Below are 12,583 nucleotides of genomic sequence, written 5' to 3'. Positions count from 1 at the left end.
GGAGGCCAGCAGTCCCAGAACCCCTGGGCCACCACTCAGATCTTAGGGGGGGGCAGAGAAGGACGAAAGCCCTAAGGGACTGTGAACACTACAGGATTACCACTGCCAACTCCCTACCGCACCCCTGGCTTTGATTTCCCCCTGCTCCACTAAAATAAACTCATTTCTAGATAGTTCTCATTGCAAAATTCTGGATAAGTTCATCAAAGCTGACTCTCTATTTTTTTCTTTTAACAACAAGGCCTCACTTCTTGGAACCAACTTAGCTGGTGCCCAGACAAAGGGGCAGCCAGCAGTGCTGTCGGCCTCTCGGCTGTGGCTGCTGGCTTCTCCTAGGCTGTCACATCCCCGACCTGACTCGCAGGCAGGCACACAGGGACTTCTACACTGCCCGGCCCCAGCATGTGCACAGTAGGTGGTCACTAAAAGGGAAAGAGGGAATGTCAGAGAAAGGAGGGAGGGAGGGAGGGAGGGAGGGAGGGAGGGAGGGAGGGAAGACACTGGGGATTGCAGGTCCTTTATTGACTGGAAGGTTTGTGGTGTTCTCCTGCTGGGGAGTCCTTGACTGTGGAGTTTTACAAAGCAGTCGCAGTTCAGATAAAAGTCTGGGAAAACAACACAGCATCACCGACTTCTAATTTTGCTAAATAAGAATGGAAAAGAAAAGAGAAGAAAACTACAGTCTTATACTCTTTAAAGAAAATTTAAAAAAAAAAAAGGACAAAATTGAGCTTTATTTGGAAAGAACAACCTCTCACTGCATTGGGGGTTCCCCCCACAACCTCATCCCACCACTGTTGGAAAACAGTGATCATTTGGCTGCATGTTTATTGTGTTTGTGAACCGCCAGTTGTGGGTGGGCAGGGGTTACTGTCCCCATTTTAAAGACGGGAGAATTGAAGCTGGAGGAGGCGTGTGCCATCCACGTTGACACTCCTTCCTGAAGCTGAATCCAGACCAGCTCCTGGGACCCCTCTCTAGTCTGTGGCTTCAGCTGCCTGCTGGGAGACGTGGGGATAGGCTAGCATCTGTGACATCTGGGGAGAGGCTTTCCACGGCCTCAGTCATGGGCCGGGGGCTCTGCAGAGGCCGCTGTGGTGATCCTGCTTGTGTAGGCAAAGCCACCTGCAGCCAGACTCTTGGAGGCCTGTCACTGGCAGTCTAGCAGGAGCATCTGCTGTGACTCCACGTGCGTGGTCAGAGCCCCACACCCTGAGAGCTTGTCCCCCTCCTCCCCTTCCTGTCCCCTGCCTGCTCTGAGCCTCCCAGTCTTCCTCCTCCAGCCCCTGGTCCCTCGGGCTACACCCAACACGGCCCACCAAACATGTCGTGTTTGACCCATCTGGGGTCTCAAACATTTTCAACTAATTTCCCAAATCTGAAGGTGTCACCCAAATATCTGGGCTTTGAGTTATTTTTTCTCACAAAGATCAAAAAATGCAATTCCTCCAGGCTCACCTTCCCACCACTGCAGTGATTCCCCAGGAGCTGTGGTGACACCCCTTCAGATAAGGTCCAATGTCCTGGTGCCCTGTCACCCTGGCACACGTGGGCCTTCCTCGGCTTGGCCCTGCAGCATCTCAGCTCATAACCCTGAAGATGCTCAAGCACCTTCTGGGGGGGGCCCAGTGATGCCCATGGAAACCTGGGCCTGCTCAAGGCAGAGTTTTTTTTTTTTTTTAAAGATTTTATTTATTTATTAATGACAGAGAGTGAGAGGCAGAAACACAGGCAGAGGGAGAAGCAGGCTCCATGCAGGGAGCCTGACGTGGGACTCGATCCCGGATCTCCAGGATCACACCCTGGGCTGTAGGCTGTGCTAAACTGCTAGGCCACCGGGGCTGCCCAAGGCAGAGTTTTGGACACTAACAGAGGCAGCAGGGGGTGGGGGATGGAAGAGGGTTTAGGCACGGGAGGATTTTCATGGGGAAGATCCTTGGGGCCAGTTCTAGAAATCCTCCCTCAGCACATGGCCCCATTCCTCCTTTAGCTGGGGCCGGGTTGGCTGGGGGCCCCTCGTGGAGGCTGCCATCCTGCATGAGACCCTGCCATCACTGCATAAAGAGGCAAAGTGGACAGAAAGAGCCCCAACTCAAAAGACTCTTGCTGGGTTCCATCTGCCTGGGCTACTTTGAGCTATTGACCATGGGCCAGTGACTTCAGTAGTCAGAGACTCAGTTTGCTTTTCTGTGAAACAGGTCTAATGAGATCCCCTTTGCTTTAGCTCCAGGGTCTTAGGAGATGTAAGCAAGGGGAGAAATACAGGAGATTCTTACACATTCAATGCCCTGGACAAATCCCCGTATGGCTCGGCTCTCTTGGAGGGGGCAGCTAAAGGTTGCTGATGAGAAGGGGTTCTCAGACACGTGGGGAAGCCCAGCACTGCCCTATCGGGGCCCAGCACTAGGCGTGGCCCCCACCTCTCTGGGCTGCGTCTCACCATTCAGGTTAGGAGTTTGGCCCTTTCCTGTCTGCAGATCCGAGATAGGTGGGGGGGAAGGATGTGGCTCCAGAACCTCTGGATATGACATCCTGGATGCTGCACATCTGGTTTGGTGGGTGAAGTTTGAGGAGGTGTTGAGATCCAGTAGCCATGCCCCGGAACGCAGGCTTGGGGGCCCAGCTCAGGTGGTGGAGAGTATGGACTGTGCAGTCAGCAGACTGTAACTGAGACCTGCTTCTGCCAGTTCCCAGCTGTGGGACCAGCAGCCCACCCTCTCCGTGTCTCCGTTGCCTTCTCTGTAACACAGGGGTCATCAGAGTACCCACCTCACTGGGGCATTGTGAGGATCAGAGTACATGATCCAGTGGGTGCGGAGTGCTTGGCTCAGAGCCTGGCACACAGTAGGCCCTCGAGAGATAGCAGCTGCTATTATGAGAATCTGGATCTGGCCCCACAGGGCTCATGGGAAAGGAGGTACAGTCTGGAAGGCTGCCCTGCCCCAGCCTGGGCTGCAGCCCCGCTGCAGGTCAGCTGCACGCTCGAGGGCCACCTCGCCTGCCCTGTTTCCTTTCCACTTTCAATAGGGTCACTCCACGCCTCCCAGACGTTACCTGCCCTGGGAACTTGGGCAAGAACCCACCCTCTCTGGCTGGGCCCTTAAATCTCATTTGCATAATGAAGCTGCCTGTGGTTCAGACAAGCTGGGTCTTGGAGTGGCAGATGTAGCAGTGGTAGGACTGGCACCCTGAGAGCCATGCCCAGTAGTTCCTTGTCCCCACCAGTGGGGGAGATGGAGCTTCTGGGTCAGCTCTTAGCTGCCCCACATCTGGGACTCTTCTTGTCCTCAGAGAGTCTGGTCCAGCCCCTCAAGGGACCAGGCCCTGAGCCCCAGCATCTCGGAGGAGTCTAATTTGCCATTTCTATCACTTATAGAGCACCTACTGTATGCTCAGCCTGCATCTGCTGACATCTTTAGGACACCCTTGTGAGGAAACTGACTATTCTGCTAAGTGACTTATACCAACCAAGCTCATGGTTAATGTGTGATAGGGTTAAACACAGAGTGACACCTGAAGGGGCAGAGGGCAAGCTGTTAGCCACCTGACCCTCCCTTTCCAGGGGCCTTCAAACATTGACAAAGATGAACAAAGACCAGTCCTACCCTCTCCTCTGCCATCACCCCAGCCAAGTCTGGGCAAATGTGAGTTTGGGATGTTTTGGAAGGTGGGACCGTTGGGAAGCCTGAGACCCCAGTGGCAGCAAGATGGTCCCCTACTGTCCCCTTCTTCATAGCACTGATCTTGTTCATAATTACAGTTGAGCCTGTTATGTGCTGCAAAGTCACTGCTAACCCTGAATTAACAAATACTGAGCCATTGCTCCTAGGGGACATACAAGGTTAGGTTCCTGCGAGCCTCTGGTTGCCACATTACATCCACCATCAATACCTAACCTTGTTTAGGTGTGTGTTTCTGTTTAAGGACACCTGATTTACAATATCTTGTTGATTTGTTGACATTGAACTCACAGCCAATGGCAGTGTAACTCGTGCCTGAACAAAGCTGATCTAACATGCATTTTTCTCTGTAAGGCACATCACAGCCTTTAGTGCCTTGGAACGCTAGACAGCGTGTCAGCACCACATTTGGGGGGGCATTTTAAACAGCGAAATCACCAATGCAAGGCACACAGTACCAAAAGTGTGGCACAAAATAGACTACAGAAGGGACCCTTGTTTGTAGTGTAAGAGCTGAAACAAGAGGGCAGATCATCGCCGTGTTTGACATAAGCTGGAAACACGCATGTCTAAGTGGCTTAAATTTTTGCTGCTCCACACATAACTACGATTGACTGTGAAAGCGTCGTGAGTATTGATTTGGGGGTGACAAATACATTTTAGAGTGTAGGCAAATTCATAAATCAAGACTAATTAGAGTTGGCTGTACATACTTGTTTGTGCCTCTGATTAGTTAACATCTATTGCCACCAAAGCACTGTCTTGCTCACCAAAGATCATTTTGTGATCCCAAAGGCCCTGCAAAGATCAGCACAAGTTAAATCTCTGCAGAGCAACTGGAGGACAGTGCCTTGCTGGCCTCCCCACATGGCCCCAGGGCTAGACCCAGCATAGCACCTGCCCTGGTGCTCTAGGTTCTCTGCTGATTGCATTCATAAAGACAGGTGTGCAGGGAGCCTCCCCTCTCACAGACTTGTGCTCTGGTTCACTGATCTGTTGATTCTGCCCTCGGGGATGGGTAGCAACATTTGGACCGACTGAACACCAGGAATGTACCGGGGATGCTCTGGGCAGCATGGAAGAGAGGGCTAACACCACTGTGCTTGGCCTATGGGCTCCCAGTATAGTCCAGGCACACGGGACCTGAGTGACTTTGAGTGTCTCTGTCCCCTGTCCAGATCCTCCCCAGATGGCCATTGTCACCTGATTTAATTTCCTCTGACTCTATCCTCAAAAAGCAACATCTGATTGTAATTTGTTCAGAAATTCCTAGCCAGAGTATTCTAGTGGGGTCTATGTGAACTTTTTCCCTCCTTCCCTCCCTCCCATCCTCCTCCATTTCTTCTTTCCTTCCTTCCTTCCCTCCTTCACTGTGGAGAATTTAGTATTCACGTATCTCACTCAACCTTGCTGTGTGGTTTGGTTACCACAAATCTGTCTCTGGGAGCTGACCACTGCGAGATTAAGCCCGGTCAGAGCCAAAGGGGACCCAACCTTGGTACTCACTGTTCAGAGAGGTTCCTCTCAGGCCCAGCTGACCTTTCCCTGGACCAAACCTGTTCCAAATTCATCTCTAGATTCCTCTTTCCATGTGTCCTCTCAAATATTTACAGAGCAACTACTCTGTGCCAGGAGCCATGCTTAGCACCAAATAAAATAGACATCCTTCCTTCCTCCCTTCACAGAGCTTTCAATCTAGTAGGGGAGCAACAGTCCCACAAAAGTTACATTATTTTCAACTGTGATCAGTTCTGGGGGGGCATGTGAGAGAATAACAGAGGGACATGACTGAGACCAGGTTTAGAGAGGGCCTCTCCAGGAAGCCACATTCAGGTAGAGACCTCAAGGTTAAGGAGGAAATAGCCAGGTGAAAAGCTTGAGCAAAGGCCCTGGGGTGGGAGAAAGCGTGGGCCATTGAACGAACTTATGGAAGCCAGTGAGGCTGAACACAGCAAGGAGGACACCCAGGATGGGCAGGGCCTGTGGACAGGGGTGGAAGGTCATGGTGGAGAGTTTGCTCATTACTCTGAGGACACATCAAGAAGTTGGAAGGTCAGGTGCGGGGAGGGTGGTTAGGGCCTGCCCTCTGGTCACTTTGTGGAGATTATGACGAGAGCCTGGAGAGGACACAATGTCAGCCTGTCAGAAGTTGCTGGTGACACTCTTAACCCACAAATGCACTAAGGATCCACTTGTTTGTCTACACCAGGGATCAGTGATACCTCCCTTGTTGTTGAACGACATTTTAAGTGAGGGAAGTAACAGAAAGTAAAGTTGGAAAGAACAAGAGGGCAAAGACAGAGGCTGAGAGAGAAAGAGTCCTCAATTCTCTCTCTCTCTCTCTCTCTCTCTTTCTCTCTCTCTCTCTCTCTCTTTCTCTGGTAATTGCTGAATTGGCTCTCGGGAAGGCAGAAAAGGAATGGCTGACTTATGTCCCTCCACCAGAAGAGGGGAAAGAAGGGAGGCATGATATTGACTTAAACGCGGGGGATTTAAAAGGCCCCTATGTTCCCACTTTGTGCTTTGCTTCTAACAGACAGCCTGGGACCTTTGAAGTCAGTCTGGCCCAGTAGGGAGCGGGCTTCTGTGGAGACAAGATGCTAACAGGGGCGGGGGAAGGGGGCCAGGGGGCGGCCGAAACTCTATTAGGCATGCTCTAGCAAAAAGAAAGGCAAATCCAATGATAATGTACATCTGTTTCAGGGAATTTATAAGCTTTGAACATTTTTTATGGGCAGATAAGTGGGTCCTTTTCTTACCATAACTTAGAACTTCAAAGCTGAGTGTGTGGATAATGCAAATTGCTGAAATATGAGATTTTCCCTACAAAGAGGTTTCCAAAAAAGACGAGGAAGAAAAAGAGAGGGGGAGAGAGAGAGAACTAAGGCTAATTGATGCCATAGTCTTTTATGTACATGGCAAAAACGGGACAGAAATTGATTTTTATGAAATAAGAAATCGATGGGAGAGACAGGGAGAGGAGGAGCCCAGAGGCAGGTGTGAGGGCTGGGCCTGGGCCTGCCAGGTCAGCCTAGGCTGTGGGTCAGCTCTGGGGACACCGCCCCCTCCCTCTGGATCCCTCAGCCTTAATGGAGGACAGGACAGGACAGGACAAACAGACAGGACACCTCAGAGGCAGCCAAGGCAGTGGCAGCCCTGCGCCTGGTCCATCCAAGATCGCAGGGGGCTCAGGGACAGAGTAGATCCTGGACGCCTGGGGAATCAGGAAAGACTTCCTGGAGGAGAGTGGCTGTGTGGGGCCGGCAGGATCCTAGGTGGCTGGGAGGGGTGCAGGTGCATAGTAGGTGAAGAAACAGCTGCATCAGGGGATGCCTACGTCGTGCCTCTGCCACCCTGTCCTTTGCTCAGTGCTCTGTTTTTTTCTTATCTGCCCGCCCAGACCCAGCAAGTAGCTTGTGAGCTCCCTGCGGGCGAGGGCATAGTAAACACTCAATGTATGCTTGTTATGTGAATGAATGAATGAATGAATGAATGAAAGACACGCAGGATCAACCAGCTCTGTCTTTTCACTATTTGACGTTTTAATATCTATAACATAACCAAATATGAACATTTGAGTTTGTAAAGCCGTTCTTTGGGCATGAGGGATTCGGGTTCTTCGTGCTCTTCTTCTTCGCCGTCTCCTCCCTTCGGCCTCGGGCTCCCCTTCTTAAAACACCTGCACAGAAGCAGGAGGCCTCCTGCACTCGTTTTATGATTTGTCCAAGCCCCCACGGCCAGCCATCCCCTTTGCCAGTGATTGGCTGAGGCGATGTCACGTGACCCTCTTCTGGCCAATGGGCTCCGGAGGAAGTGTGTGGGCGGGCTGTGAGCCGTGCGGCGGCGGCCATGTTGGCGGGTGCCTGAGGACGGCGGAGCGCAGACCGAGGCCCGGCCCGGGAGGGCGTCGGCGGGCCCCGCTCACCCGGCGCCTGCCGCTGCCCAGCCTGGGCGCCCTCATTGCTTGGCTTTTCTCACGAGAAAATCCTGGAGATGGAGATTTGAGGTCACGTCGTTTCTTGCGAAGTGATCCCGAGAAGCGCCAGTAGGGCGGTGAGGAGTGGGGCGGCGTGGCGGGTGGGCCTTGGTCGCGCGGGGCGGCGGTCCGCAGGGGCTCGCGGCCGCCGGCCGATGGAAGTGGACTGACAGACGCACAAGTGCGCCACGCGGCGGCCTCGGGTCGCTGGCGTCGTGTGCTCGTGCGGCCTCCTGCCCGTGCCTGCGGTGCCCCGGCCCGCGGGGAAGAGGCGAAGGTGCGACGGCCTCCTGCGGATGCGGCGGCACACATTCGAGGCTGGGGCAGGTGCCCGCGTTGGGGCGGCGTTGGAGGCAGGGGTCCGCCCCGGTGGCGCCGCCTCGGCCCCGCGTCCGCCCCGCGTCCACTCCCAGGCTCCCCACAGACCTCGGGTGTCGCTCCTCTCCAGCCCCCCCCCCCCCCCCCCCCACACACACACGCCGGCCTCGTGGCCCCAGAAGCCGCAAGAACCTCCTCCTCGCCGCCCCAGCGCACCGCGGTCCTTTGTCACCCCGGTCCCCTCGCCCTGCTTGCCTTACCATGGCCCCTGGTTGGACTGTGGAGCACCTTAAGGCCATCACCTCTGTCTTCTGCACCCCCCCCCCCCACACACACACCTGACCGAAGCCACCTCTGGGAAAAGTAGAGAAGGCAGCGTCCAGGGCTCCGTCCTCACCAGCTTGCCGTTGACTTTTTGGTTCCGCAGCTCTTCCTGACCTCGTGGCTGTGTCTCATCACGGGGACTGTATTCGTCTCCCTTTCATAATCTCCTCCGCTCTTCTGCTCTGGGACTCCAGGCACAGGCTGCTTGTGGCTCCCCTGTACGCCTTCTCCCTTTCTTGTTGGCAACGGAGCCTCTGGTTTTGAGTTCAAAAACGAAGACTACGGTTCTCAAGACTCCCGCGCAACTCAATTCTGTCACACAAGGGGGTGTCCTGTGGCAGCTCTGGGAATCTTTTCTAAGAACTAGCTTGTCTATTCCTGTTGTCCCTTTTCTCCTCCATCCCCTCTCCCATTCTGCTGCCTGGAAAGCAGATGTGATAGCAGGAATTCCAGCCATTGCTCTGGACCATGAGGACAAGGACATTACCCTGGAGACAGTGGAGTGGCTGGAGGAAGCCTGTGCCCTCGAGGAATAGGAGTTCTACCGCAGACCTGGACACCTCCATTTAGACTATTCAGTGAGGAAGAAATCAACTTGTCGCTTGTGCAAACCACTTTCTCTTGCAACCAAACTGAATGCTCAGTGAAAGAACTTTCTTGACATCAGGCCCTATGGGACCCTCTAGCTTCTCCTGAGGCTTTGCAGAATCCTCCTTTACAAACTACTGCATTGGAACTGGGTACCTGGGACCTCTTGTACTATCCCTGCAGAATCTGTAAGTATTGTGAAATAAAACATTTTTTAAATGGTGACATCGTTCTAGTCTTGGTCCTGACCCCCTTTCTTCTCCACAGCCTCACTTCTGGGGATCTCATCCACTGCCATGGCCTTGACAACCATCTCTAGGCAGTTAACAAGGGGCTCCAACTGCATGCCCCCGAACAAACTCTCCATCCTACCCCAAAACTTGTCTCAAGCTTAGTAAAGGGGGATACAGTCCACTGAGTAGCCTAAGCCAGAAACCTGGGCATCCTCTGCAGCTTTGCCCTTACCCCTTATCCAATTACTGAGACTTGGTTCTCCACCTTTTTTTTTTTTTTTTGTCTTCGAAAATTTTATTTATTAGAAAGTGTGAGGCAGAAAGAGCACAGGCGGAGGAAGGGGCAGAGGGAGAGGGAGAAGCAGGCTCCCCGCTGAGCAGGGAGCCTGACACAGGGCTCTATCCCAGGCCTGAGTCTCGGGTGCTTCTCCAAGGGTGCTGACGCCCCCCACCCCCACTTGAAGCTGTGTGCTTGCAGGCAGGCCCCTGCAGGACTGGAGAAGGCAGGAAGACAGGGCACAGCACAGGATGTGCTTCTGCTGGGGCCAGGTGAGCCTGTGCTTGCTGGACTCCCTGGTGGCCACACTGGAACGGCAGGTGGCTGTGGGTCTGTGCCTCCTGTGCCACACACCTCCTTCAAGACCAGCTCCCCCAGGAAGCCCTCCGTGACCCCCAAGGCTGGGGCAGACGTTCCTCGTAGGCTCCCCACACATCCCTTGTATTCAACTACTTGTCTTCTCTGCTTAGCTGTAAACTACTTTAAGGCACAAATGAGATGAGGTGACAGGGCTTAAAATAAAGGTGTGGAAATGAAGTTGCAACAGAGGGAGAGAAGTGTCGAGATGCTTCAAATCTATAGAAAGCTGGAATAGGGTTTTAGCAGCCTAGCTGGGCTGGGGGACCCATGGAGCTGGGGTGAGGAAGCAGCCCGTTCCTTGCTCTGGGCCATCCGTGATGCCACGGTGCCCAAATCCCCCTGGAGGCAAAGCACTGCCCATTTAATCCTCATGGTGACTTTGTGGGGTAGCCTTTCTATCAAGTCCATTTTACAGATGAGGAAGGTAAGGCTCTCTATCCCCCACCCCCACCCACCCTGGTTTAAATCCAATTCCAGAGGACCTAGGATGCAGCTTGACCAGGGCCCCGTGGCTTCCCGTCTCGTGGCGGAGTGTGGCATGGTGGGGGTGGGTTGGGGTGTCGAGATGGCCAGAGGACAGGCAGGCCTTCCCCTAGCTGGGCAGCCAAGCCTCATGTGCCACCCGCCACCCGGGAGGCTTCAGATGCAAGGATTATGGAAAGCGAGAATACAATTTCCTGATAAAATAGAAGAGGCGATTAAGTTAATGAAGGATCATTTTGCTGGTTTGAAAACTATAATTAATAGGCATTAATTGTATATTTAGAAGTTTAGCGTGGCGTGGGCTCGGGAGCCGTCTCAAACACAATGACACTGTAAGCGCTGCATAATAAAGACAGGGCCCAGATGGTCCTCAAAGCCCCTAACGAGAGCTTGGCGAGGGGCTGCTGTAATGATAAAAGATGCCACTCGCTGTTCTGCTCTTCCTTTAACGACATCCTTTCTGAGATGATGCTTATCATTGGTACTTTCATCTTCAGTTAAATAGCATATGGCCCCGGCTGATTAAAACCCCCTCCTGGTTTTAATCAGCGACGCGGGATCAGGTTTCTAATGGTGGCAGTGGTGGCCTTGCTGGTCCCGTGGTAAGCTTTTCAACTACATCTAAGTCTGGAGAAAGGATGGTGGGAGGTGAGGGGCTGGGAGCGGGCCCTGTCCGCACCCAGAGCGGCCCTTCTGGAATGACCCAAGCCAGGAGCCTGTTCCAAGGATGCCTGGGAGATCAGGCTGGGCTGGCTCAAGTTGTCTTCAGGAGATGAGACTGGCTGGAGGCCAAGCCTGGTTAATGTTGGCTATGACAGGGAAGCTGGCTGTCAGATCCCCACATTCTCAGAGAAAGCTTAAAAGGCTTAGGGGCACCTGGGTGGCTTGGTTGGTTAAGCGCCTGACTCTTGATTTCAGCTTGGGTCTTGATCTCAGGATTGTGAGTTCAGGCCCCTTGTTGGGCTCCCCACTGGGCATGGAGCCTACTTAAAAAGAAGAAAAAAGTTTGAGGGAAATTCTGTAGGGACTGCTCACCCAGGTAGGAAGAGGAAGGGCCACTTAGGGGACTGGAAGGTGGGAATCAGACAGATGGCATTTGAATCCTGGCCCCAATGCCCTGGGCTGTGAGGGAGGGCTCACCAATCTGAGACTCTTCTCATTTTTTTATTTTTATTTATTTATTTATTTTTTCTTCTCATTTTTTTTTTCTTCTCATTTTTTTAAAAAAGATTTTATTTATTTATGAGAGACAGAGGCAGAGACACAGGCAGAGGGAGAAGCAGGCTCACTGTGGGGAGCCCCATGTGGGACTCGACCCTGGGATTCCAGAATCACGCCCTGGGCCAAAGGCAGATGCTTAACCATTTTGCCACCCAGGCGTCCCTCTCACACTTCTCATTATTATTGGTTGATTAGGTTATTATCCCCAAGGGGTGAAAGCTGATTAAATGTAATTGGCGAGTCAGGAAGGAGGGTGGCACAGAAACGCGGGTCCAGGGAACGTTCAGGAGGATCTGCCCAATCTTCCAGCTCTCCACCCTCCATCCATCATCTCCTGAAGGACTGGGGCCGTGTCTGTCCTGTTTATGCCCATCCACATCCCATGCTGTGCCCAGTGCCCAGCTGTCAGTCCTTAGTGGGTGTTTTTGAGGAAACGAGGGATGCCACAGGAGGTGACAGAGTGGGCTGTGGCTGGGGGTGTCCAACAGGTAGGTAGCAGAGATATCTGTCGATCACCAACTCTCCACATGCTTCCTGTGTGTCCCAGGCCCCCTTGAAGCTGGTTGGGGCCACAAGGCTAGTTTTGGCCAGTGGACGACAAGGGTGCAAATGTTTAGTGTCTATGCGGGTTTCGTCTATGTGGGTCTTTCCAGTTCCCTCTGCCCCAGAAGGCTTGGACTGAGACAGCACACCCGTAAGAGCAAAGCAGCCTGGTCTGCTGAGACATTGCATTGTCCCAAAAGTCTCCCGACTTGCTCTGGGTTTTGTGAGAACAGGAAAGTTACGAGTCATATGTTAAGCTACTGAGATGTCAGATTCGTTTGTTACTGCCACAAAACCCAGCCTTATCCTGACTACCTCGAGGCGGAGTTACTGAACTTGAGTCAGGGACAGAGCTGCAGTCGGGGATCTGACTGGCATATGATCCTAGCGTGTCACGGTAAAGTCCACCTGGTGGACCTCTGCCCACCACTCACGCCCCTTGGGCCGTGCCTCCTCTCTCTGCCCATCCTGGCAGGCTGCTGCACGGGGTCCTCAGAAGGGGACTGAGGCAGATGAGCCCCGAGGAACTTGGCAGTGATGGCTACCCCTAGCCTTGCTCTCTGGCTCGGTGCGGGCCCAT

General features: G+C 53.2%; 1 long non-coding RNA gene across 1 annotated transcript; it reads left to right on the top strand.

Moving 5' to 3' along the window:
• The first annotated feature begins 505 nt into the window (after positions 1-505).
• On the top strand, positions 506-9,111 carry LOC140633922 (uncharacterized). The gene is made up of 2 exons (XR_012031512.1): positions 506-7,733; positions 8,402-9,111. It is a non-coding gene; the product is annotated as an uncharacterized lncRNA (long non-coding RNA).
• Positions 9,112-12,583: the final 3,472 nt, after the last annotated feature.

The sequence above is a fragment of the Canis lupus genome, chromosome 5 (genome assembly GCF_048164855.1).
Source record: "Canis lupus baileyi chromosome 5, mCanLup2.hap1, whole genome shotgun sequence".
Classification (NCBI taxonomy): Eukaryota; Metazoa; Chordata; class Mammalia; order Carnivora; family Canidae; genus Canis; species Canis lupus.
The sequence above is the reverse complement of the archived record's forward strand: the minus strand, read 5'-3'. Positions and strand labels throughout refer to the sequence as shown.